We start from the raw sequence: 25,190 nt of genomic DNA on the forward strand, positions 1-25,190 counted from the left end.
TTTTACAAGAGCTATTGTTAAAGTTTTTTAGTCAAAATTCAACAAGATTATGTCTGTATTAAAGGAAAAATTGCCTTCTTTTTTTGGTCCATATATATAAAGGTAGTCCTTAAAATTTTTTATCATCTTTTTATTTTCACTTTTTAGTGCTGCCTACAAAAGGGCATTTGGAATTTAGGTTCCGACTCACGGCCCATGTTTCAAGTCTCACCGGGAAGCTACTTAAAAATCGATTGCAAGATTCTTCTCGTTTTTCAAGGATTTGCAGTTATCTTGACTAGCGCGCCACCTAGCGGAAATTTGTTTTCTGTAAATTGTATTGTCACCAAGCCCCGAACTGTGTGCCAAATTTCGAATCTGGTCAGTTCTTATCGTAAACTCAGTGAGTGCGGTCATACACAGAGCGTTTTTACCCGTGTGAACTTAAAATTGCATTCTTGTAAACAAATAGTCGTGTGAACTAAAAACAAAAACAAAAAAAAAAAAACAAAAACAACCTTATGGGTGGCGAAGACGCTGATTCGGTCGGTATGTGTGATGACAGCGGAGGCTGGCAAAGCATGTACCAGCATAAAGCATTTAAGCGCAAAATTATTGAATCTCCAGTTCTATCAAAAAAACAACAAAGACCAAACAATACACCAAATACGTCAAACCGGTTTTCTTTGCTAGACACAAACACCCAAACTGATGTCAGCAATGCTAACAACAATAGTAATGAACAAGAACCAGCAACAACTGAAAGTGTCACTCATAAACCTCCCCCAATTTTCATACCAAATGTACAAGATATTAATAAAATGATCACTAGCTTCTCAGTGCTAATTGGCAGAGAAAACTTTACGTACAAGTCCGGGAGAGATGGACAAGCTAGAGTGATGCCCACAAATAGTGACTCCTACAGAAAACTAGTGGCTTATCTTGACACTAATAACATTGTTTTCCACACTTATCAGCTAAAAGAGGACAAACCCTATAGAATAGTAATTAAAAACATTCATTTCTCTACACCTAAAGAAGACATAATACGTGATTTAGCTCAACAAGGCCACGCTGTACGAAATATTATAAACGCACGTAGCAAAACAACAAAAATGCCAATGTCAGTCTTCTTTGCTGACCTTGAACCATCAGCAAACAATAAAAGTGTTTTTGATATCAATCGGTTATGTAGTGCAGTGGTCAAAATTGAGCCGCCTCGAAAGTTTAACGATTTAGTACAATGTCATCGTTGTCAGGAGTTTGGCCATACCAAACGCTATTGCAAAAAGCCATTTAGATGTGTGAAGTGTGGGCTAGACCATCCGACCGTTCTTTGCGAAAAAGCCTATAATTCTCCACCAAAATGTGTACATTGCCTGCAAAACCATACCGCCAACTACAAGGGTTGTTGAGTTTATCAGGAACTTGTTTGTAAACAAGATACAGTCAGGCCGGTCAACAGCAGAACTAATGCCATGTATATGTCAAATGCTGAGCAACCACTTCCCAACAACAACATAAGCTACGCAGATATCACAAAAGGACAACAAAGCCCTACAACAACTAGCCATAACAATTTTGAAAAGCTAGAAGCACTGATCTGTAAGCAAATTGAGCTAACCTCAGCGCTCATGACAATGATGACGTCTCTTCTATCTAAATTATGCAGTTAAGCCTTAAGATGGCAATATGGAACGCCAACGGACTCAGTAATCATAAATTAGAAGTAGAACATTTTATGGTAACTAAAAACGTAGATATACTCATGATTTCTGAAACACACTTTAGCAATAAATCCTCTTTCAAAATATATGGTTTTGATACCATTATCTGTAATCATCCCGATGGCAAAGCTCACGGGGGTGCTGCAATAATTATAAAGTCCACACTAAAATATAAAGTACTGGAGTCGGTATCACTGCCCTCTGTTCAAGCAGCATCTATCGAAATCACAAGCATTAGTGGTGAGATCGTCGTAACGGCACTATACCTACCTCCTCGTTTCAGCATAAGCAAGCAGACATTTAACACGTTTTTCAACAAACAGGGCCTAAGATTTCTGGCTGGTGGTGATTTCAACGCCAAACACCGGTGGTGGGGTTCACGTCTTACTAGTCCCAAAGGTCGCGAGCTATACAAAAGTATAACCGAAAATAGTTTCAACGTTCTGTCCACTGGCAGACCCACTTATTGGCCTACAGACCCTAACAAAATCCCTGACATAATTGACTTTGCCGTGTATTCTGGAATCGATCTAAGTCTTCTCGAGATAGACAACATTGATGACCTCAGCTCAGACCACTCTGCTCTCATCATAAATTTCAACATGCCTGCGTCAATAGTCCGAAGCAACGTATTTTACATAAAGGATCTAACATAAACTTGTTCAAAACTTGGCTAGAATCGAACATAAACCTTAATATGGAAATAAACTCAAAAAGAGACTTAGATGATGCTGTAGAGAACTTTACTCGCAAAATACATAAAGCCGCTTTCTTAGCTTCATCCCATGATACCAATAAAATTTTCCAACCATCGAGAAAAAAGCTACCCTACTCAGATATAGTCTCCGAGCTGGTAAAAAATAAAAGAAGGCTTCGTAGAATCTGGCAAAATACTAGGAACCCAAATGACAAAACAGCTCTTAACAAGGCAACCAAAGAGCTTAAATCCAAATTGGCTGAGTTGAAAGATGAGGCTATTGGAGAATATCAGAGGAATGTTGATCCAAATAAAAACGATGAGCACAGCATCTGGAAGGCCACTAAATACTTAAAACGACCTCCTGTGCGACAGATCCCCGTAAAAGACGTTAACAGTTCATGGTGCAGATCAAACGAAAGGAAAGCAGAAGCCTTTGCCAATCATCTTAAAGCCACATTTCATCCATTTGATCTTAACAGTATCAGCCACCGTCAGAGTGTCGAAGCATTCATCGACTGCCCGTGTCCTATGGATACACCCATACCCTCCGTAAAAGTCGCGGAAGTTCAGGCAGAAATTTCAAGAATCAAATGTTCAAAATCTCCAGGACATGATAATATTGATGCATGGACAATCAACCAACTTACAAAAAAATTCCTACTGTTCTTAGTATTAATCTTTAACTGTAGCTTTAGGCTTAGCCATTTCCCCACTCAGTGGAAATGCGCTGAAATAATAATGATACCAAAGCCAAACAAGCCTGAAAACGAGTTATCCTCGTACAGACCAATAAGTTTGCTGACAATTTTCTCGAAAATACTAGAAAGAATATTTCTTCGAAGATTAATGCCAGAGTTGGAACGTCAATCGATTTTACCAGATCACCAATTTGGTTTTAGACAGATGCACGGAACTCCAGAACAATGCCATCGTGTGGTTAAAATTATTCTTAGTAGCTTTGAAGAAAAAAAGTATTGTTGTGGTATCTTTCTAGACATTCAGCAAGCCTTTGACAGAGTCTGGCACTCAGGATTGCTGTACAAAATTAAAAAGATATTGCCCACCCCGCTCTATCTCTTTCTCAGATCCTACATAAGTTACAGACATTTCTAAGTTAAAATTCAAGATGCGGTTTCAGAAATTATGAGATAAAGGCTGGAGTTCCGCAAGGTAGTGTACTGGGTCCAACACTCTATACAATTTTCACTGCAGACATGCCAATAAAAGAGGAAACTAATCTAACATTTGCCACATACGCCGATGACACAGCTATACTATCTTCCTCTTACTCAGCTATCGAAGCTGCCGAAATTGCACAAACGCAGTTAAACAAATTACAATCTTGGCTTACAAATTGGAACATTTCAGTAAATGCTTCGAAATCAGTTCAAGTTACATTCACACTGAGGGAAGAAGAGTGCCCCACAGTCAGCCTTAATCAAACGATAATTCCTCGATCAACTAGTGCCAAGTACTTGGGCTTGCACTTAGATAAAAGACTTACTTGGCGTGAACACATTAAAGCCAAGAGTTTACAGCTCAAAATTAAAACAAGAAAGATGTACTGGTTGCTTGGCCCAAAATCTCAACTTAGTCTTCAAAATAAAATTCTGCTTTATAAAACAATGCTAAAACCCGTTTGGTCGTATGGCCTCCAATTCTGGGGCACTGCAAGTAAGTCCAGCATTGGTGTGATCCAAAGATACCAATCAAAAACGTTAAGACTAATAGCGCAAGCTCCCTGGTATATGAAAAATATTCATATACATAAAGATCTAAAAACAGCAATGGTTATAGACGAAATAAAAAGATACAGCACACGATATATCGAGAGACTACACAACCATCCAAACCCACAAGCCATTAACTTGCTAGACAACAGCGAAGAAACACGACGGCTGCAAAGACTGCACCCCTTAGATTTGCCTCTTAGATCCTAAGCAAAAATGGGGCCTTTCTCTCGTATAGCCTTTGAAATTTCTTCGCCCCGTAAATACAGGGCGAACTAGTTTTGGGGGTTGTATAGGAGGATGGCCTTAATGTAATGTATGTATATTAGTTAATGTATATATATAAGTAAATAAATATGTATGTTAACACATACTCCTAGTTGATTTACATAACTCGAGATTTACAGTTGTATATACATAGAAGTCACATAATAATCCTTTTTATAGGACAAATTGCACTTAATGCATCGATGTAAATGTAATGTTATAAAATTTGCTTATTGTCTAACGACAGATTGTAAATAAAGACGATAAAAAAAAAAAAAACAAAAAAAAAAAAAAAAATTTCGAATCTCTAGGTCAATGGGAAGTTAAAGTTAGTTAAAAATGGATTGAAAGATTCCCAAATGAAAACTAATTTTCTTAATATCTCCATCCATGCGCCACCCAGCGAAAATTTTTTGATCAAATATTGCATTGTCACCGGGTTCTGACCCACGGCCCAAGTTTCAGGTCTCTAGCTCACCGGAAAGTTACTCAAAAATCGATCTCAAGATTCCCTGCGTTTTTTCAGGGATTTTCGTTTATCTCGATTCGTCTGCCAAAGAGGCGTGGCACCTCCCATACAAATGGAATCTTTGGTACTGCAACTCTGAAGGTATACATGCCAGAACATTGAAATTCAGTAAGGAGTTATATGAGGTCAATCCCTAACACCACTATGAAAATGTGGAATTAGGAGAAAGGGGGCGTGGCACCTCCCATACAAATGGAATATATCATACTGCATATCTCTGGATGTAGTAATGGTAGGATAATGAAAATTGGTAAGGAGCTATATGACGTTAAGTCCTAACACCTCCAGTAAAATGTGGAATTGGGAAAAAAGGGGCGTGACACCTTCCATACAAATGGGATTTTTCAGAACTATGGCTGCCGTACAAACTTAGGTTATTTTAACACCTAAAGTTTGACTGAATTGTTGAGTTTGGCTGTTATTGCTTTTGGACGTACAGTAGTCTACCGCCGTTAAAAAAATTTGTTAGCTTCAGACTATCTACATCTTCTATAAAAATCAATCTCTGTGTGTGTGTTCCCCATGAAATCGTATTTCCCACACTTCAATCATCGCCAAATTTTGGCTATAGGTTCCTTCGATCAAGACGAAGGTTTTTCATATTTCAGAATTAACACTTTTAAATTTAAATTTTTTGGCTATGCGAACGAGCAGTCTTAGCTCCCAAATATGATTATGTATACAAAATCAGTGATCGCATTCAAAACCGAATTCCTGGTGAAGTGACAAAATATAAATCGATCGACACAGTTACAGATGAAAATCAAATTGTGAATTATCCAATTGAATTTCTAACTCTTTAGAACCACCTGGAAAGCCTGCGCATATATTAACTTTGAAAATTTGCTCACCAATCATGCTTCTTCAGATTTAGACCCACAAAAATTGTGCAGTGGAACCAGACTTTGCGTTAAAAAGTTAATGCCGAATGTAATCGAAGCAACAATCATCAGCGGTAAGAGCAAAGGTGAAGGATGTGCTCATACCACGGATCCCAATGGTTCCTACAGATTTGCCATTCAATTTTAAGCTCTTTCAGTTTCCTGTACGCCTTGCTTTTGCAATTAAAATCAAAAAAGCACAAGGACAATCGCTGTTACAGGATTAAATTTAGAGAGCCCATGCTTTTCCCATGGCCAGCTATATGTTGCGTGCTCTAGAGTTGGAACGCCAAAAAATTTGTTTATCTTTGCACCGAAAGAAAAAACCAAAAATATTGTATACCCAATTGCATTACAATAAGATACAATAATAAAATGTTTTAAACGAAAATTTCGCCAAATATGCGTACAAAATTCAATTCAATTTACAGAACAATAAACTAAATTATCAACAAAAAAAACAGAAAAAATAACGCAATATTCATTCGATCTCGGGCGTTACAACGTACGCCGGGTTAAGCTAGTGTATATATTATTTGTGTTAACATTTTCTGATGAATAGTTAAATACTGTAATTAGTTAGAAAATTAAATAATGTAATTATATGATTTTGTTTTTTTTTTTAATTTAATGAAACCAAATTCTGGGCTGGTATTCGACCAGAATGGAAAATATCTAAGAAAATTCCAAAAAACAAAAATATAAAGCAAATAATTTTCGTAGGTATTTTGTATGGAACGAACAAAGTGACGTTAGCTACTATGCTTATAACTGAAGAGCGCCTAGACTAATGTCGATGATTCACACCAATTGTTAATGATTATGACCAAAAGAATGAATCAGAAAAAAAATATCATAAATTAGCGAACATACTAAAAGGAAACTCAATTTCAAAGAAATGATTTCCATTTCTGTTGACAATGAATGGCAAATGTGCAAATAGTATGCAATTCTTGCGGTATGACATTAGAGTTTAGCGAATCCAAGTTTCAATTCTCCTAGCTTTCATCATGGCAATCAATAAATCATAGAACCAATCGTTTAGTGTGGTCTGAATATGGGAAATTAATGTTTTTCACACGTTCAACTATATTTCTCATGTTCTTATGTCGGAAAAAAATTTACTTTGATAGTTTTAAGAACTAAGAAAAGAGTGAAAAATATCGTTTATAACACGCATATTGCTTCATTATGAAAAAAATTACAAAATCGACACGGCCGCAACCCTACACTAAAATTACCTTGAACGTTGGCATATAGTTGTCTCTTATTATATTGGTAGCTTTATTCGGAAACTTGAATTGTACATTTGTATATTGGCTAGAAAATGTCTTGATTTCGCTGTTGAACCAGAAATTAGTGTTGCTAATGGTTCTGGTGGACATTGCAATTCCGAACTTCTTCTGAGCACATTCCAGGCGTTTCGCTTTTAAATTTTAGTGCACAGCAAAATGAACATAAATTGTTCCTAATGCCAATAACCACAAATTTATGCAAACTATAATCGATATCGTTGTTATATTGGAATGCGGCACCACTTAAAGGAATATTAATGTTGCGTCGACCTGGACGTGAACTGGCATTTCGTTTCTTGTCAATGGCATTGTGATGTACCCGTTGTTCGCCTGATCGACGTTCTCTTTCGTTGGATCTACTTTGTGTTCTCCGCGACCGACGTCGCGTGGAAGGCATTTTGTAATTCACTCCACTTTTCACGAGAACTAACAGTCCAAAACTTTAAAAAAATATTGGTCGAATAAATGCGTTTTTTATTACAGCACTTTTCACTAAAATAAACGCGTTTGTAGAAGCAGGAAAACTTTAAGAGTGACTTCGTGAAATAAATTTTATTTACTATTGCAAAAAAAGAAATTTGTAATTTTAAATATTTCTATGTACATATGTATGTATGTCTTTAAATGAGTTTTCTTACTTTGAAATCACAGGCGGCTACCTGCTGAACAGATAGAACCGAAAATATTCATACAACAAAATTGTTTGGAAACAATTTTGAAATTTGAAATATTTAATGTACATTTGCATAAGCGATTTGTAGGAAATTTCTTATTGTAAATTAAGTATACGGAATGAAAAAGTGCGGAAAAGGCAAAAAATATGTTTGTTCAATAGAGAAATGGATAGGGATAGGGATGGGGATAGAGATTTACCTTATATATCGCCTTACCAAATTTCAGAAGTTTAGCATTAACACTTCCAAAGATAATGAGTATGAAAGATCCCATTTGTATGGGAGGTGCCACGCCCCCTTTTCCGCTTTCAAAAAAAAAGTACATAAGAACCATGCGGGGCCATGTACCAGACCTGTGTGTAAGTTTGGTTAAAATCCGTCCACGCGTTTGAGCGTCAAGCGGCGACAGGAAAAAAGTGTTTACTTTTTACGAATTTAATGCAATATCCCTTATTTGCAACTTTCTGCTAACGTTCGAATCACTAAACTGTTGAATAAATAACTCCACTATTCAATAATGCAAAATAACCTTTTTTAGACTACTTTCAAAATAACACTGATACTTCACAACTAATAGCTTGCTTAAATGAAACTGATTGTCACGCCTCTACTGTTGCTGCCTTTTATACTCTATGATTTCCTCGTTGCATCTTCTAGGCGCTTCCAGAATTTACTTAGTTACTGCTGTAAAATTATAATTACAGATGCACGTGTATAGCTTCTCATATGCGCGTGTATTTGTGAGCGGCACTTCCACAATTATAATTGCATACTTTTGGGAGCATCTCAGATAATATATCTGCATGTGTTTGTGCGTCTTCTCTCCGCTGCTTAGTGTTGCTAATATTCGTAACAATATGTATGTTGCTATATATATTCATATATTTTGCTACTTAGGATATCTTTACTGTCATCTGTTTGGGACCTTTTTTACATTGAGTAATGTTTGCCAATATGGTAATCAAAAGATAGACCACTCACATAGCGTTTTCATGAAATAACAAAGTAACCAAGGTATTTTTCTGAAAGGTGGCATCGCTCACATACATTTTTCGGAACACACTCATGGTCCAGCACGTATAATTCACTTTTATTTTGATTTAAAGATTCAACGTGTCACATGGTGTCCTTCAGTCAAAGTTTAAATTTGGTTCCAAAGGAATATTTTCTTTTACAAAATAAGAAACATTTCATACGAACACTTGGGAATTAAACCATTTCTCTTTCCACTACTTCTCAATATTGGTCTAGGTCTATCTTAGTCTCTTTCTCCTTCCCTCGTTTTTCTTCTCTCTGTGATCCCAGTCCCGCTCCAAGTCCCAGAAGGTTGTATATTTTTTTTGAATGCTGTTTCATAAAAAAATAAAAACAAAACCATTTGCAAAAAAAAATTAATGGGTGGACCACCCTTACCATTTCATGGTAAGAGCCGTTTCGAAGAATTTCAGCCAAAAACACTGTGATACGAGAATTTAATACATTAGATAACAAAGGTTATATCCCGCCGAGCTAAGCTTGGGCACCCAAGTACCATTTTCTTAGTACTCCAATCAATTATCAAATTTGCTTCCATTCCACTTTTTATTGCGCTAACGATTCTCAATTTATTTAATTTGCCATGGAGCGAACATTGGGCGTTTGCTTTTGGTAGAATTTATGCAACTTTTTAAGTCATAAATGGTTCTATAATATTAATATTATTTTCTCTACTGTTAGTTGAAGTAAGCTCTCTTTTGTGCTGTCTGACGTTTTGTTTACTTTGTGGAACAAAATCTGCTAATTGCCGGTGCAACTGAATTGCGCAATATTTTGCTCTTGCTATTCCTTCTTAGTTTCAATATCAAAATACATACAAATACAGGTACAAATTCACGGTTAACATTGGTATGTCTGTATGTATGTGCCTATATTAATATTTGCTTAAATTTCCCTTGGCATATTTTCTTTGCATTGCTATTTATTTAGTGCTCCATTGAGCTCATTGTTCACTTGTTTTGCATAAGAAAATTTACTCACAACAACAAATGATAACGTTTTTTTGAGAAATATGTACATATTTATGTGTATAATGGACATTATAAAATTTGTTTTCTCTCTGCAACAAAAGTGTTTCTCTTACAAAATATACTCATTATAAAAATGAATTGAGTTATTTGTGTGAGTGTAATTCTAAAAATGTTGAGTGATTTTATTACATTGTACATCTCTATTTTGAGTGAAAGCTTCTTAAGGAAGTTTTGAAGCATTTTAAAATTGTAGAAACTTTTTTTTTAATTATGTATAAATGTACGTAGTCTCTAACGTGGAACTTCCCTTTCTGCCTATGATTTAATGAAATAATAACCAACAAAAGAGCGCTGAGCGGGATAGTCGCTTTTTGATTTGTTTGTGAGAGCAGTGCTAGTAATTCGATTAAGGTGATATTGTTTTAGCGTTGAAAAATGGTATATATTTAGAAAAAATTAAATTACTTTATTTGAATATAATTTTATATAAACATTGGCTACGACAATAGTGCATGGGAAGATAAATTAAGTTCTATGCAGCAAAGGATTACACTTGGCTCTCAAATTGCATTGCTACTTGAAACATATAAAACTGGTTAATATTTTACGCTCCTCTAATAAAACTCAAAAGTCCTTTTTACAATAAGTTAAAATTAGTAAACTCATTACTTCTACAATTGGCAAATCGAATTTCTTTTTAGAGCTGTGAGCACGAAGTGGACATCCGCGACCTTCTAAAGGTCAATGAATTCGCCACCAACAGTCTACAAGAGGCATTGTTGTAATCTTGAGTATTCTGGAATAGTGTTGAGTTTTTATTAACTGCAGATTTTTTCAGTTGGTCGCATATACATAAAGCGATTACAACTTAATTTGTTAATTATCATAGATTTTTGTCGCTGCTACTTTAAAACTGCATACATACATACATAAATACATCAAAGCTTAAATTCTCTTCAGTGTTTTAAAATAAGAAGAAATAGGGAGATAAACACAAATGTAAAATAAATCCAAACAGATTTAAAAACTGCCTTTTAGCTAAGGCAATTGACAGCCCGAAAGTCATAATGTAATGTAATAATGATCCTTTGTAATCGCCGATATATATAAGTCACAGTGATTTTAAAATTACAGTAGCTATTGTAAAGCAAAGCTGAGCTACTCCAAAACTGGCGCTATTTCTTTCTGTTGAACTTCAAAAGTTTGTGTGGACCGGCTACCTTTACTGACTCGGCAACTTTGACTGATCCGGCTAGTTCTACTGAACCGGTTACTTTACTGAACTGGTTAATTTTGTTACTCAATCGGTTGCTTTTGCTGAAATGTAAACTAGTATTGAGCGTTTATTTTTAGTGAACTGGCTGCCTATACTGAACTAGTTACTTTTCGTAACCTTGTTAGTTATCGGTTACTCTGGTTGCTGGTTACTGGTTACTCATACTGAACAAAGTAATTTATGAAAATGGTTTCTTATGCTAAATCGGTTACTTATTTGCAACCGATTACCTTTACTGAAACGGTCTTGTTTTTTGAAACAGATTAAAAGATTTGGCTTTTAAAAAGGCGTTTACTTTTTTTGAAACCGGTTAATTTTTTGCAACTGGCTTTTTTGTGGAACCAGTTACAGCTTTCGCTCCTGGAGAACTGGTAACATTTCTTGGAACCGGCTGATTTCTTCCAAATCGACTTCTTTTCAAACAGGTTACTTTTTTGCAACTGTTAACATTTCTGGAACAGCTTTCTTATCTATAACCGGTTGCTTTTGTGTAACTGGTTTCTTTTTCGATTGTGGTTACATTTTTGGAACTTATTACTTTCCTTGAATCGGCTACTTTTTTGCATCGCCTCGTTTAGGTTAAGTTATGTTAGGTGGCGGGAGATAGTTAAAGCATAACTCATTTGGATACTTTTTGGACCCTTGTGTTATCACATACTCTGAGGATGAAGTCGCCTCCAGTTATTTAGTGAATCGTTAAATGACAACCATAAAGCTATGAATAATGCATAGATCGATCTTGGAAGATTCCTCCGCCGAGTCGAATACGTTCCATCAGAGATAGTTACGCCATGATAGCATCCCATCTACCGCATCCTTTATACCAGCGACCTTTGTCTAGAAGCCGTTGCAGGAATTGGGCAACTAAAATTTTCGAATACCGTACTGGTCACGACACACAGGCAACTTTTTTGAACGCGTATGCAGAAATTTCCCGCTGACAAGAATTAATAGTGTTGAGAAGGTCCTTTAAATTGCCGCTGGTAGCATCTTGTTAAATGTTCCATCGTTGTCAAGAAAGGCACCTAGCATGAAGTCTATGCTTTCGAGGGAGCCCTTTCGAGTGACACTGTTCCGGTAATTTTTATACTCAGCTGAGCAGAGCTCACAGAATATATTAACTTTATTCGCATAACAGTAATCCGTAACGGCATAAACTAACCGAGATAGATATAGACTTCTATATATCAAAATGATCTGGGCGAAAAAAGAAATTCATTTAGCCATGTCCGTCCGTCCGTCCGTTTGTCTGCCCGTGAACACGATAACTTGAGTAAATTTTGAGGTATATCGATGAAATTTGGTACGCAGGTTCCTGGGCGCTCATCTCAGATCGCTATTTAAAATGAACGAAATCGGACTACAACCACGCCCACTTTTTCGATATCGAAAATTTCGAAAAACCGAATAAGTGCGATAATTCATTACCAAAGACGGATAAAGCGATGAAACTTGGTAGGTGCGTTGAACTTATGACACAAAATAGAAAACTAGTAAAATTTTGGACAATGGGCGTGGCACCGCTCACTTTTAAAAGAAGGTAATTTAAAGTTTTGTAAGCTGTAATTTCGCAGTCGTTGAAGATGATGAAATTTGGCAGGCACGTTACTCCTATTACTAAATGTGTGCTAAATAAAAATTTGCAAAATCGGATGACAAACACGCCCACTTTAAAAAAAATTTTTTTTAAAGTCAAATTTTAACAAAAAATTTAATATCGTTACAGTATATAAGTGAATTATGTCAACATTCAACTCCAGTAATGATATGGTGCAACAAAATATAAAAATAAAAGAAAATTTCAAAATGGGCGTGGCTCCGCCCTTTTTCATTTAATTCGTCTAGAATACTTTTAAGGCCATAAGTATAACAAAAATTTACCAATCCTTGTGAAATTTGGCAGGTGCATAGATTCTATGACGATAACTGTTTTCTGCGAAAATGGGCGAAATCGGTTAAAGCCACACCCAGTTTTTATACGCAGTCAGCCGTCTGTCCTTCCGCTCGGCTCTTAACACGATAACTTGAGCAAAAATCGATATATCATTACTAAACTCAGTTCACGTATTTTTCTGAACTCACTTTCTATTGGTATAAAAAATAGCCGAAATCCGACTATGACCACGCCCACTTTTTCGATATCGAAAATTACGAAAAATAAAAAAAAATGCCATAATTCTGTACCAAATATGAAAAAAGAGATGAAACATGGTAAATGGATTGGTTTATTGACGCAAAATATAACTTTAGAAAAAACTTTGTAAAATGGTTGTGACACCTACCATATTAAGTAGAAGAAAATGAAAAAGTTCTGCAGGACGAAATCAAAAGACCTCGGAATCTTGGCAGGAATACTGTTCGTGGTATTACATATATAAATAAATTAGCGGTACCCGACAGATGATGTTCTGGGTCACCCTGGTCCACATTTTGGTAGATATCTCGAAAACGCCTTCACATATACAACTAAGGCCCACTCCCATTTAAAATACTCATTAACACCTTTCATTTGATACCAGTGGCGTATCTAGGATTTTGCAAAGGGGGGATGAGCAATAATTTATTTTAAGTTAAATAGAAATTAAGACACACAGTAACTAGATTTGCCATCTGTTTGTATTTATTTATAAATAAGCAATACTTACCATCATATACATATATATACATGCATATACTTATGCAAAATCGTTTACTTCAAGGAAATACTTGCATTATTTCAATTAAATTGCGTTATTATTCATTTATTTCAATTAAATTGAAAAGCTTTATTTAAAACTTTATGTTTGTTATAAAACAAAATTTAGTCTTCGCTCCTTAACACTCAATCTCTCAATAATTTCTTCCAGTGTTATTGGTACATCGCGATGAATCGCTAACATTGTCAAACCATTCAGCCGCTCCTTACATGGAAATGAAAAAAAGCTGAAATATTTATCTATATAAAGCAATGTAGTGATATTTCAAATACTTGTCTCGTAGAATTGCGAAGATAAGTATTTAATCTTTTAAGGGTTGAAGATGTACGCTCTGATGTGGACGTGGAAACGGGGAGTGTTGCAAAAAATGTAAGCAATTGAAACAAGTCATTAAATGACGTTTTGTCGCAGCTTTGAAGTGCGTCCAGCGCAGTTTGCGGTGAAAGATTTTGACGCTTTAAAAACGTCCACCATACATTGGTTTCTGCTACAATATTTTTACTTTCAATATACTGCTCATAAAACTGACCTAGTTTCAATAAATTCGCGTCATTAGCATCAGTACGGTTAGCCGAAAATATTGAAGGAAATCCTTTGAAGATTGTTTTATGTTCATTGAATCGAGTATCAATTTCCATTATTATATTGTAGAGGTTTACGCCGATCACTTTATCGGCGGCGGCGGCGTAGGCTCTATTATATACCGGCGTACGCCGGTATTCTTACTTTAAAAAGCTTGATTTTTCTATTTAAAAAAATAGTATTTACGAAAGGTTTTGTTTGTATGTATTTAATGAAATCATCGCGTTGGCCATTTCGGAAAGTTCCGGGGTTTTTCGCCTCAAGATCTCGCAGGCCGTTCCAAAATTGTCAGGAGTAGCTCCTTGCGGAGGGATTGCCCCTCCTTCACTTACTCCAGAGAGGCTTCGAATCTAACCCCGGTCTTTTGAATTGGTTGTGCTGCGTCTGCTGAAAAGAAATAGAGATACATAAAATAGCCACACTTTTGTTTGCATATCTCGTGCAAAGCGTAGTTTCGCCTAGGGTTAACTCCTAATAATCGTCGCGAACACTATTTCTTAAAATTATTTGTGGCTCCTTTGCGGTCACGCACAAAGGCGACTTACGGTTGCTATTAATGTTCTATTAATTTTCATGACCCCCGTGGCACAGAGCGCCTCCAGTTTTTCGGCTGTTTTTAAGAGCTACAATTCCCGATGTGCGAACAATAGCAATCCCGACCACCAGTCGCTACCACGCCTCCTGACCCTCACATCATATGCCAGCTATAGGACTGCGACTTCGAACGCATACCTTCGTCGACGCCACTTTCCTAGAAGCTCTAGGTGTAGCTCCGAAGACTTTCCAACGGATGCTTTTGTCGCGCTATGCTGCCGAGCTACACCAGAGAAACACCTTGAAACATTGTGGAGTGACTATTCGGCCAAGGACGCCCCTTCGAAATCGTAAGCAATCTAAGTGGAAGTCATGGCGTAATCGGTGAAAATCGTAAAATACTCGGCGCATCTACATAATTAAAATTTTACAAGGACCCTGGATAAAATTTTTAAAATGTAGACCAAAGTTTGCAGACGTTTGTGTTCACAACATTGATTTCAATAGTCTTCGTTAAATCAAAACGATATTTTAGAATGAAATTCGACCGATTTTAAGTTGAAAGATGTTAACTTCTGTTTGCCGGCCTTATGATATAAGAGCTCATTATGGATGACCGCGTCGCTTCAGTTTTCAGACTAGTTCGACTGTCCACTACGTTAGGGTAAAGCACACACGGTCATTATTTCGACTGTCGTGGGAAAGCTTTTGCTTCACCACTTTGAGTGTTCTTGCGAATGACAAAGCCTCACCTGGTAAATATATGTGTCTACGTATTCACATTTATAAAAGGAGCCGTCACGTGTAGGTGATATTTAAACTTGGTTGATAGGCTATAATCAATGTGATTCGCTCCAAGGGACTAGTTTTGGATAGGGCCGCCAACTTTATGTCAAACCGGGAGACTTGGGTGTTGAAGGGAGAAGTGTGAAAATTAAAATTAACATTTCAGACGCTATTTTATAGTTTCGCAAATAAATAATAGATTTTTGAATGTAAGCCCAAATGATTTTTCAAAACCTTCTCATTCCATATATCCTCAACTTAAGTATGAGGTAAGAATCAGTTCAAAGGAGTGTTTATGCCCCTAGAACCTACTAAAGGATTTTGCATCACCGATTTGGCCTATTCTTTCAACCAATCGCAATATAAAATTTTGTTTAAAAATCGGCACCTTTTTTGCTTTTTTAAAAACTTGAGGGCAATTTGAAAACAATTTGAAACGCCTTGGGTCATTTTATTTGAATTCATTGTTCATTATTAATTTTTTGAAAAAAAAAAAAGCAAAGTGAGCATATAAATCTCTACTATATATTTGTGAAAGTATGTCTGTATGTATGTTTGGACTTGCAGCCTAAACCGCAGGATGGAATCGAATGAAATTTTGCCATGACATACCCTGAGTGCGTCAATCTATGGTAGGCTATATAAAAAAAGTTTTCGACAAGGGGGCGTGGCACCTTCCATACAACTGGAATTTTTCGTAGTCAATATATCGGAAAGTATTAAGGCTAGACGACTGAAATTAGGTGAGTGGTTGTATGAGACCAATCCCTACCCCCTCCAGAAAAACTGGGTATAACGAAAAAGGGGCGTGGCACCTCCCATACAACTGGGGATTAGTCTAATATATTAGTCTATATATTATTGCTTTTATTTATACTCGAACGACGTCGGGTACTCTGCTAGTTTATTATATAACTTGTCTTTTAGTGTTTTATTTTAATAACTTGGTGAAATGGGTGATGCAAAGTCCGTGTTAAGCTGACATCGAAAACGCTTGTTTTTCTAAATAACTTTTAACAGTTAGAGAGTTAGAAAGAGTTAAATTTCGCAATTAGTTTCTTATAACTGGCAGTGATGCGCATCTGTTGATACCACTTTCGACCATATCCGAATTGAACAATAAATGGCCTAAACAGTCTTAAAAGAGTAGAAAATATAGTAACGCGCCGGACGCCGCCGCCGCCGCGCCGATATTTTTGACATTCGGTGGCGGCGTGCGAAAAACGACCCTAATCGGCGGCGGCGTTTATCGGCGGCGTATATCTCTATTATATGGTCAATAAATAGGTAGAAGACCGATACCTTGAAATAATCAGCTAGATCTTCGTTAGATTTCAATCGTTTCTTTTTGATTTATATTCCTATGTCATTTGCACACTTTTCACAATTTTTGAACAAGTTTTTAAAGTGATGCTCGTCCGAGAGAATACGTTGCAACTCTGCCACTAAGGCATCTGCCAAATCTACAACACTTGGCATGTGTTTATTTGTTGAAGCTTATTACATAAAGGCTGAATGTAGGAGAAAATTTCCTCCATTTATATGGATAGTTACAACAAATTGGAAGTCCACATATCGTTGGTATATTATTGCGTCGTCCCATTCACTTATGTCAGACAATGCCGCATATACGAATGGAAATAATGAAATGAAGTCAGCTACAGCCTTATATTTTGAAGTCCATCTAGTAGCGCTTAATCGTTTAAGGCTTTTGACGCTTGGTGCTATATCTGCGGCTTCTATGCAATTTAAAATAGATGAATTTCTCTTTGGCGTATTAAAAAATGCGTACAACTTTTCCACGATGCCTAAAGTATGTCTTATTGGTGATATTACGCTGTCTAACGGAAACATATACATAAAAAATGATTTGGAGCCTTGAAAATGAAAAAAATCGATCCCAAAAACCAAAAAAAAAAAATTTTTTATTAAACTGTTAATGCCAACGGTTTTATCGTATAATTTTAAGTGGGGTAGGAACTATGAGACAAATTCGTTTTCATCGGCAACACTTTTGCACGTTTATGAAGAAACCCTTAAAAAATGGCGAAAAATAAATTTTTTCACCAAAACACTCCTTGAAACCAAAAAAAATATTTTTTTTTTTCAAAAAACTGTTATCGCCAAAGTTTTTAGCAGACAAGTTTGAGTCGGACAGGGTATACATGAAAATTTTTTAAGTAGGTCATGAAAAAAACCTTAAAAATCAAATAAAAAAAATTTAAAAAACTCAAATTTTGCAGGCTCGAAAATTATTTTTTTGGATATGCTTAGTGGAACTTTTTTTCCTGAGCCCAAAACCTATCGAAAAATCGATGGCGTGATATGGGTTAACTTTCGTCCATGCAATATTGTTCCTATTGGGTATGTGCTTAAAAACAGCTGTTTTAGTTAACAGCTGTTTTCGTTGCTGTTACCAATTAAGCACATTTTGAAAATATAAAAGCTGTTTAATATGAATAACTTGCTCGATTGTTGATATATCCGTTGTTTCATCTGCCAAAACTGAGAAGCACTGAGCTTTGTTAACACGATTTACAATCTTTTTCGAAATAATTTCATTGCAACATTTAATTATTTCGTTTTGTATATTGCTAGATGTATATTTAGCATTTCCTATTGGATTATCTAAAACTTTTCGAAGCGCTTCATCTCCCAAGGCTCTGTAAGCCAACATCATTTTAAAGTTCCCTTTATTAAATTATGGAAATAATAAATTTATGATTTAGAAAGCTTATTACAACTCCAAATTCACCTTTATTCTCGGTCGCGGATGTTACATTTATGTTGCCACTGTCACGATGACCTCTTAAAGGCATATCTGCCCGCCCTGGCCTCTATCATGGGTTTTATTATTTGTTGTTTTCTAGACAAATCGATTTTGTTTACAATAGAATTGGAAGGATTGGACGTTTGCACTTTGAATAAATTTGCATCGATTATGGCATTTTGGTGGTATTTTTTCCCCTCATGCTCTTTAAACGCCTAATATCACCTGACATTTGGTATTTTACGTTTAGTATATCAACTCCAGTTACCTCCTGGGCCTTTTTCCAATTGTCAAATTTTTTAACAACAAACTGTCCGTACTTACTGCCGTGGCTACCATCAGACTTTGCAAAAGCGACACATATTTTGCAGACAACACCTTTTTCCACTCCTGAGTAATCCAGCCAACGATATTGATTTAACCAGTTGAACTGAAACTTTAAGCCACGTTGGGCAAGCTTTTCCAAAATTGGGAACACTGTTCGCTGATCGCGAGTCCATAAATTGTCCAATACTTCCAATTTTTCCATAGTCGACAGATAAGACCGTTTAACAGCAAACTCACTGACATCATTTTTAGTTGCTTGCCTGCTTGTTGAGGGTTCACAACGTTCACAAATGGCATCTGTTCTCTCAGCTTTACTGCAATGCTGCGACCTATATTCAGTTTGAATCTTCCCACTCTTTTTTGGATCAGGTTCACTTTCAGATGGGCTTTTTCCCCGCTTAAAAAACTTTCTAATATCCATTTTTAATCATTTTTCTCACTTTCACAGGTTTTGATCATTTTAATGAGCAGCTCTATTAATATGCGATAACTGAAAACATCACATTTGAATTTTTCAAGATTTGACAGCAGCTACAGGGTTGTATTTCAAAATATGGGGATACCAGATGTACTTGGTAACTTTTGAAAAGTGAGGTATCGTTATGTATCAAAAATCACGTATCTTAAGTCATTACCAGTATTTACATACAATAATCACGTGCACTTTTGATTTAAATATTTGAAAATTGTTGAAGTGATTATACCGTTGGTTCCATGGAAGATTATCTCAGTTCAAATTGCGTCGAAGACTATCTCAGTTTGTTTTGTTTTTAAAATCTAACACCTTTTGCTTTGCTAATTTTGCATTATTTGGTTTAATTTTACTTATTTTTCTATTATTTTATTTTGTTTATTTTTGTGTTAATTACTTAGGTTTTTTTTATTAATTTTATAAATAAAAATAAAATAAGATAAACTAAAACAAAAATAAAATACAAAAATAAGTAAAATAAAACAAAAAAAAAACAAAATTAGCAAACAAGCGAAAGGTGTCAGTTTTTCATAAATCAAAACGAACTGAGATAGTTTTCGACGCAAATAAGCGAACTGAGATAGTCTTCGTTGGACCCACGATATGGAATGTCATGACTACTGTATACTCCATGACAAAATTAAACATTAATATTACCTCCCCACGTACGTAATTATGTAGAGATTTTGATTTTCTCTTGTATTTTTTCGCTAAATCAGAAGGAAAATTGGTAATTTTAATATAAACTAGCAGACCCGTCAGACGTTGTTCTGCCCTAAATTTGGTATATCTCCATACATTTTAATAAGCTTTTTCCGTCTAAATCTGCCCCCCCCACACTTTTTCTTAATCCTTTTATTCACTCCTTCCTCCGTCTTTTCGCTTCATCTCTATCTATTTTCGTCTAACTCTATCTCTTTATCAGTATCCTTCTCCTTCCCTCTTTTCTCTTCTCTAAAGTTTTTCTCATTCTTCTTCATCCGTTATTGCCAGGCAAATCGAATACGACGTATGTAAATAGTTATGTGGGTATTATTAATTCAAGTCTTTATTAAGGCTTCGCATGCACATTTATCATTTTTGCCAGGTTAATGCAACTAAATCGAATATCACAATGAAAATTACTTTAAAGCTCTCAGCAAACCCTTTCATTTGATATCCATATTACACACACATTCTAGGGGTATCCGGGTCCAGGTTTTGCCCATATCTTGAGACCCTACTCACCCACCGGTATAAAAATTACTCTGTACTAAAGCACTCATCAACAGCTTTTATTCGTTATCCATATTCTATAAACACATTCTAGGGGTACCCGCGTCCACGTTTTCGCTTATATCTCGAGACCCTAGTTACCCGTGGGTACGTAAAATACCCGGTATCAAAGTACTCATAAACAGCTTACATTCGATACCCATATTGTACAAACATATCCCAGGATTACCCAGGTCCACGTTTTGATCTCAAGACCCTATCCAGAACGGGATAAAAATTAGCCTATGTCTGTCTCCTGGTTCTAAGCTACCCCTCCACCAATTTTCAGCCAAATATGTTCATCCGTTCCTCTTCAATCACTCTTTATCTATTTAAAAAAGCGCATCAAAATCCGTTGCGTAGTTTTAAAGGTTTAAGCATTCAAAGGGACATGGGACAGCAAAAGCGACTTTGTTTTATGCAAAAATACCAAAAAATAAAACTTTTTTGAAGAATTTTAAGGAACTGTTTAATAGAAGGATTATTTTTCAATAGATGTATGCATTCTTAACCATTTATGTTGCATTAACAATTAACCATTTATGTTGCATAACTGTGTATATACATATGTATGTCAAGCTCATATCATATGAAAATACATACATATGTGCATCCATACATACCTATAATTCTACGCCCGAAGTTAGATAACGCAGCGAATGCTATATATGTACGTATGTATGTGTCGCATCAAGCCTCACTCAAAAGCAATTAGCGCGGACAGCTGACAGCGAACAAACACACATACGCATTTTTTGATAAAAATGTTACTTTTTTTTAAACAATTTGGCTGATATAAGAAAGGAATCAAGTATTTTTTTTAATGCAGATCGAAGGTAAATATTTCAAAGTTTTACTGAAAAATAGAATTTTTGAAATCCATCCATCCGTTTATGAGTTATAGCTGTGTAAACAAAAATTTTATGCCACGCCCCTATAATGTATACCTTCAAATTATATTAACTGTACCATCTCACGTAGCTAAGCTTTCAAATGCCAAAAACCGTTTTAAAATCGGGGCATTCTGTGTGAAGTTATGTGCATACATGGCATTTAGCGACTTTATTTTATAAGATTTATAGAAGATTACGAAGTAAAATAAGAAGTTGAGAGACGAAGGGGGGGATCTATCCCCCCATCCCCCCCCTGGATGTGCCACTGTTTGATACCCATATCGTACAACACATTCTAGAGTCACCCCTGGTCCACCTTTATGGCGATATCCCGAAATGGCGTCAACCTATAGAACTGTGGCGCCCTCCCTTTTAAAATATTCTTTAATACCTTCCATTTGAAACCCATGTCATACAAACACATTCCAGGGTTACCCTAGGTTCATTTTGCTAAATGGTGATTTTCCCTTATTTTGTCGCCAAAGCTCTCAGCTGAGTATGTAATGTTCGGTTACACCCAAACTTAGCCTTCCTTACTTGTTTTTATTTAGAACTTTCCTCTGCAAATTTTAAATCAAGTGAAAAAATTTTTTTAATCTGTTAATGCTTTTATTATGTTAAACCTTTTAAGAGTCGACCGTAAAACAAAGTTTATCGATTTTTTGTTTTATTAACGCATTAGTTATATAAGTCCGTAAACTGCTCTTTTCTTTCTTATCAACAAAAGTATTATTTCTTTGAACTTTAGCGCTTGCAAGAAAAAAAGAACTCAAAAGAAAACAGGAAAAGAATTCATTAATCAATTCGTGGCATAAGAAAAAAGCACATTTTAGTCGACTTTGCGTCGCCCCAAAAGCTTTCACTCAATCTGTGAGCTTTCAGTCAAATAGAGCGCATGCGATTTGTACAACAGCTGTACACATTCCTTTGCATGTCCTTCGCTATCAACGCACGTCTGTGCCACAGCGAATGAGGCATGCAACGGAATTCAGTATTCGCCAAACATTCAATATTAACAGCACGAAACAAAAAGCTAAGCAGGCACGTGCGCGTTCATTTTGCCTAAACGGTATGATCTTAGCAAAGCACAAAACTATGTAGGAAAAAAATAAATAAAAATGTGAAAAATAAAAAAGAAATATTTTACATCTACATAAATTACCTCTGCACAAACATATGCACATACAATTGTATGTATTTGTATGTACCTATGTATATTAATGCAAAAAATATATAAAAAAGTAATAAGAATGCAACAACCACATAAGCGTTAGCGAAAAAAGCGAATAATGTAGAAAAGAAATAAAAAAAATTTCTCGTGTTTGCTTGTGTGTGCATATTTAAATTAAAATGTGAATAAGGTGTACATGATTTGAAATGAAAGCAGTGTTTTTGAAGTGAAGTAAAATATTGTAGAATGTTTATAGGAATTTATAACAAACACGTTATATTATTGTACGCCGTTGGGCTTAGTATTGTGTCAAGATTGGCTATTAAGCCAGTTAGTAATTGTTACTTTGCTGCATGTATGTATGTATGTATGGGTGCCAGGCACAGGTGTATTCGCTACATGTACATGTTGTTTCTTATATACACGCACACACACTTGTATGTGTGTTGGGGTTCGGTATGGCAGCGGACAGATGTCTTAAAGGATAAAGTGAAAATAAGAAACATTTCGCATTTAAGGAGCAATTGGCACGAACCAGAATAGAAGTAGGATTAATGAAGACAAACAAAAAACCGCTGTGGTGGCTGAATGGTTATAGCAGCGGAGCCTAAACGTTGCCGATGAAGGAATTTAGCAGTTCCCGAAATGGATCTATACAACGAGCTTTGGCAGTTGTCTAAAATTTTTTCTTTCTTCTATTCTAATTTAAAAATTTTTTCAATTAAGAAAAAATTTATCATAACAATAATAATGATAAAAAATTATTGTTAGGCCTTGAGCTCGATTCGAACCCGCGATCTTAAAATCAGTAGGCCGATATAACAACAAAAATTGATTACAGTTAACTAAATGCTTATAAAGCGAGATTCTATAGACAAGTTTATTTTGAGGATACAATCACCCTCAAACATAAATATACGTAAACTTATGTATGTAGTAGATACTAGTAAGAGAAAAATACTAAAAGTTCTATTTTGAATTTCCTCAAATAATAGTCAGATTATAAAAGATTTAATATTTATTTAGGTATAACTAGCGAACCCCGCATGTGTTGTCCTGCCGAAATTTGAGCTTGATATCCTTTATTTTTATTTGAGTTGGCGGTAAGTGCGACTTCAGGGAGCTAACTGTTGCAGACTTTGGTCTCTTCTGATAAGTGAAGAGTCATCTGCATACGCCAAGTGTCCTATCAGTGCCATAAATTTTGCCCACCATTGATATGATACGCAGTTTGTAACTAAGGGCCGAGTTGATGACGGATCCCAAATTGGTAACTTTACTGGCCAGCTTTAGTGCATAATTATTCAGAAGCAGAGTAGGGATATTCTCACTTATCAAATAACGTATGCGTAGGACGTATGATTTCTGCGCGACCCACCGAGCAGAGGATTCAATATCTTAAAACTTAAACGCCAACAAGGGAACCAAATAGATTCAGCTAAATATCGCCAGCGTAAGTGTGCATAGTTGCATATTTGCATGTCTAAGATACGTTCTTGCGATTTCTTTAACTAACATAATGCTGGAAAAGATAATTCTAGAAGCAGCATTAAATCGTGATGGTACATTTAATTATAAGAGTGTACAACTACTGGCGTATGCTGATGATATTGATATTATTGGCCTGAACAAACGCGCTGTGACTTCCACCTTCTCGGGATAAGGTAAAGAAACAATAAAGTAGGTCTTGCGGTAAATGAAAACAAAACCGTGAACTTGCTGTCATCCAAGAAAGAATCGGTGCATTCGCGACGAACAAAAATCACGTTACACAAGTCGCTCATCATACCTGTCCTGATGTAACAACTCCAGTATCTTCGAAATAGATGAAAGTCAGTGGGGGAAGGAACAACCTTAAAATTATAAAAAAAAATGTTATTTTCCCTATCCAAGGGATATAAGTATTCTCCGACGATGCTCTAAAAGCTGCCAACGCAATCCAGCAACATTTTTACAGTAAAACAACATTTCAAATTTCAAAATCTATCAAATCAAAATGTAATCAATTTTGGACATTGAGCATCCACCACCCCCTTTCTCCACCACCTGCGGAATTCAGTTCTAATTGTTTTAATAACAAAAAGGCGTTTTGAGTGAAAAGTTTGGTTATCAGAAGACGTTACTTACTTACCTAATTAGCGCTTAACCGTTTAAACGGTTATGGCCGTCGCTTCTTCGATCTGCCAACTGACGCCAATTGGTCACACTAAGGGTGTTTAAATTGTTTTCCACCTGGTCCTTCCAGCGGAGTGGGGGCCGCCATCTTCCTCTGCTTCCATAGGCGTGTTCCAATAGAAACACTTTTTTAGCCGGAGCGATATCTTTCATTCATATAACATGACCTAGCCAGCGTAGCTGCTGCGTTTTAATTCGCTGGACAATGTTGATGTCTGGGTAAAGCTCGTATAGCTCATCGTTAAATCTTTTTCGGTACTCGCCATCGCCCACGTGTAGAGCCTGAAAACGTTACTTCAGTGTAACTTATGTTAACGGTTTTAATATTCCACATCAAGGCAAATTTATTCAATAAACCATCACAATTTTCTATTTATCATCAAACATTTCTTAAATTTTTTCTGCTGTTTTTTGCTAATTAATTCATACTAAGTTAATGACATGATGGCGGCCACCGTGGTGTGAT

General features: G+C 36.0%; 2 protein-coding genes across 23 annotated transcripts in view; both read left to right on the top strand.

Moving 5' to 3' along the window:
- LOC137238441 (guanylate kinase) overlaps nucleotides 1–25,190 on the top strand; it is a 202,642-nt gene that overhangs the window by 148,381 nt on the left and 29,071 nt on the right. The window contains exon 1 of one of the 4 annotated variants that reach the window (XM_067763447.1): nucleotides 19,338–19,348. The exons of 1 other annotated variant lie outside the window; for it this stretch is intronic. The gene's annotated coding sequence lies outside the window, so the exon portion shown is untranslated. Of the gene's footprint in view, nucleotides 1–19,337; nucleotides 19,349–22,341; nucleotides 22,448–22,480; nucleotides 22,620–25,190 lie in introns of those variants that run through there. 2 more of the 4 variants (XM_067763442.1, XM_067763445.1) reach the window with 2 other exon arrangements.
- kmr (kramer) overlaps nucleotides 1–25,190 on the top strand; it is a 302,338-nt gene that overhangs the window by 148,379 nt on the left and 128,769 nt on the right. For 9 of the 19 annotated variants that reach the window (XR_010949184.1, XM_067763416.1, XM_067763427.1 and 6 more), the window contains exon 1: nucleotides 22,480–22,619. The exons of 1 other annotated variant lie outside the window; for it this stretch is intronic. The gene's annotated coding sequence lies outside the window, so the exon portion shown is untranslated. 9 more of the 19 variants (XM_067763417.1, XM_067763424.1, XM_067763418.1 and 6 more) reach the window with 7 other exon arrangements.

Source organism: Eurosta solidaginis, chromosome 1 (assembly GCF_040869045.1).
Source record: "Eurosta solidaginis isolate ZX-2024a chromosome 1, ASM4086904v1, whole genome shotgun sequence".
In the NCBI taxonomy this organism is placed as follows: Eukaryota; Metazoa; Arthropoda; class Insecta; order Diptera; family Tephritidae; genus Eurosta; species Eurosta solidaginis.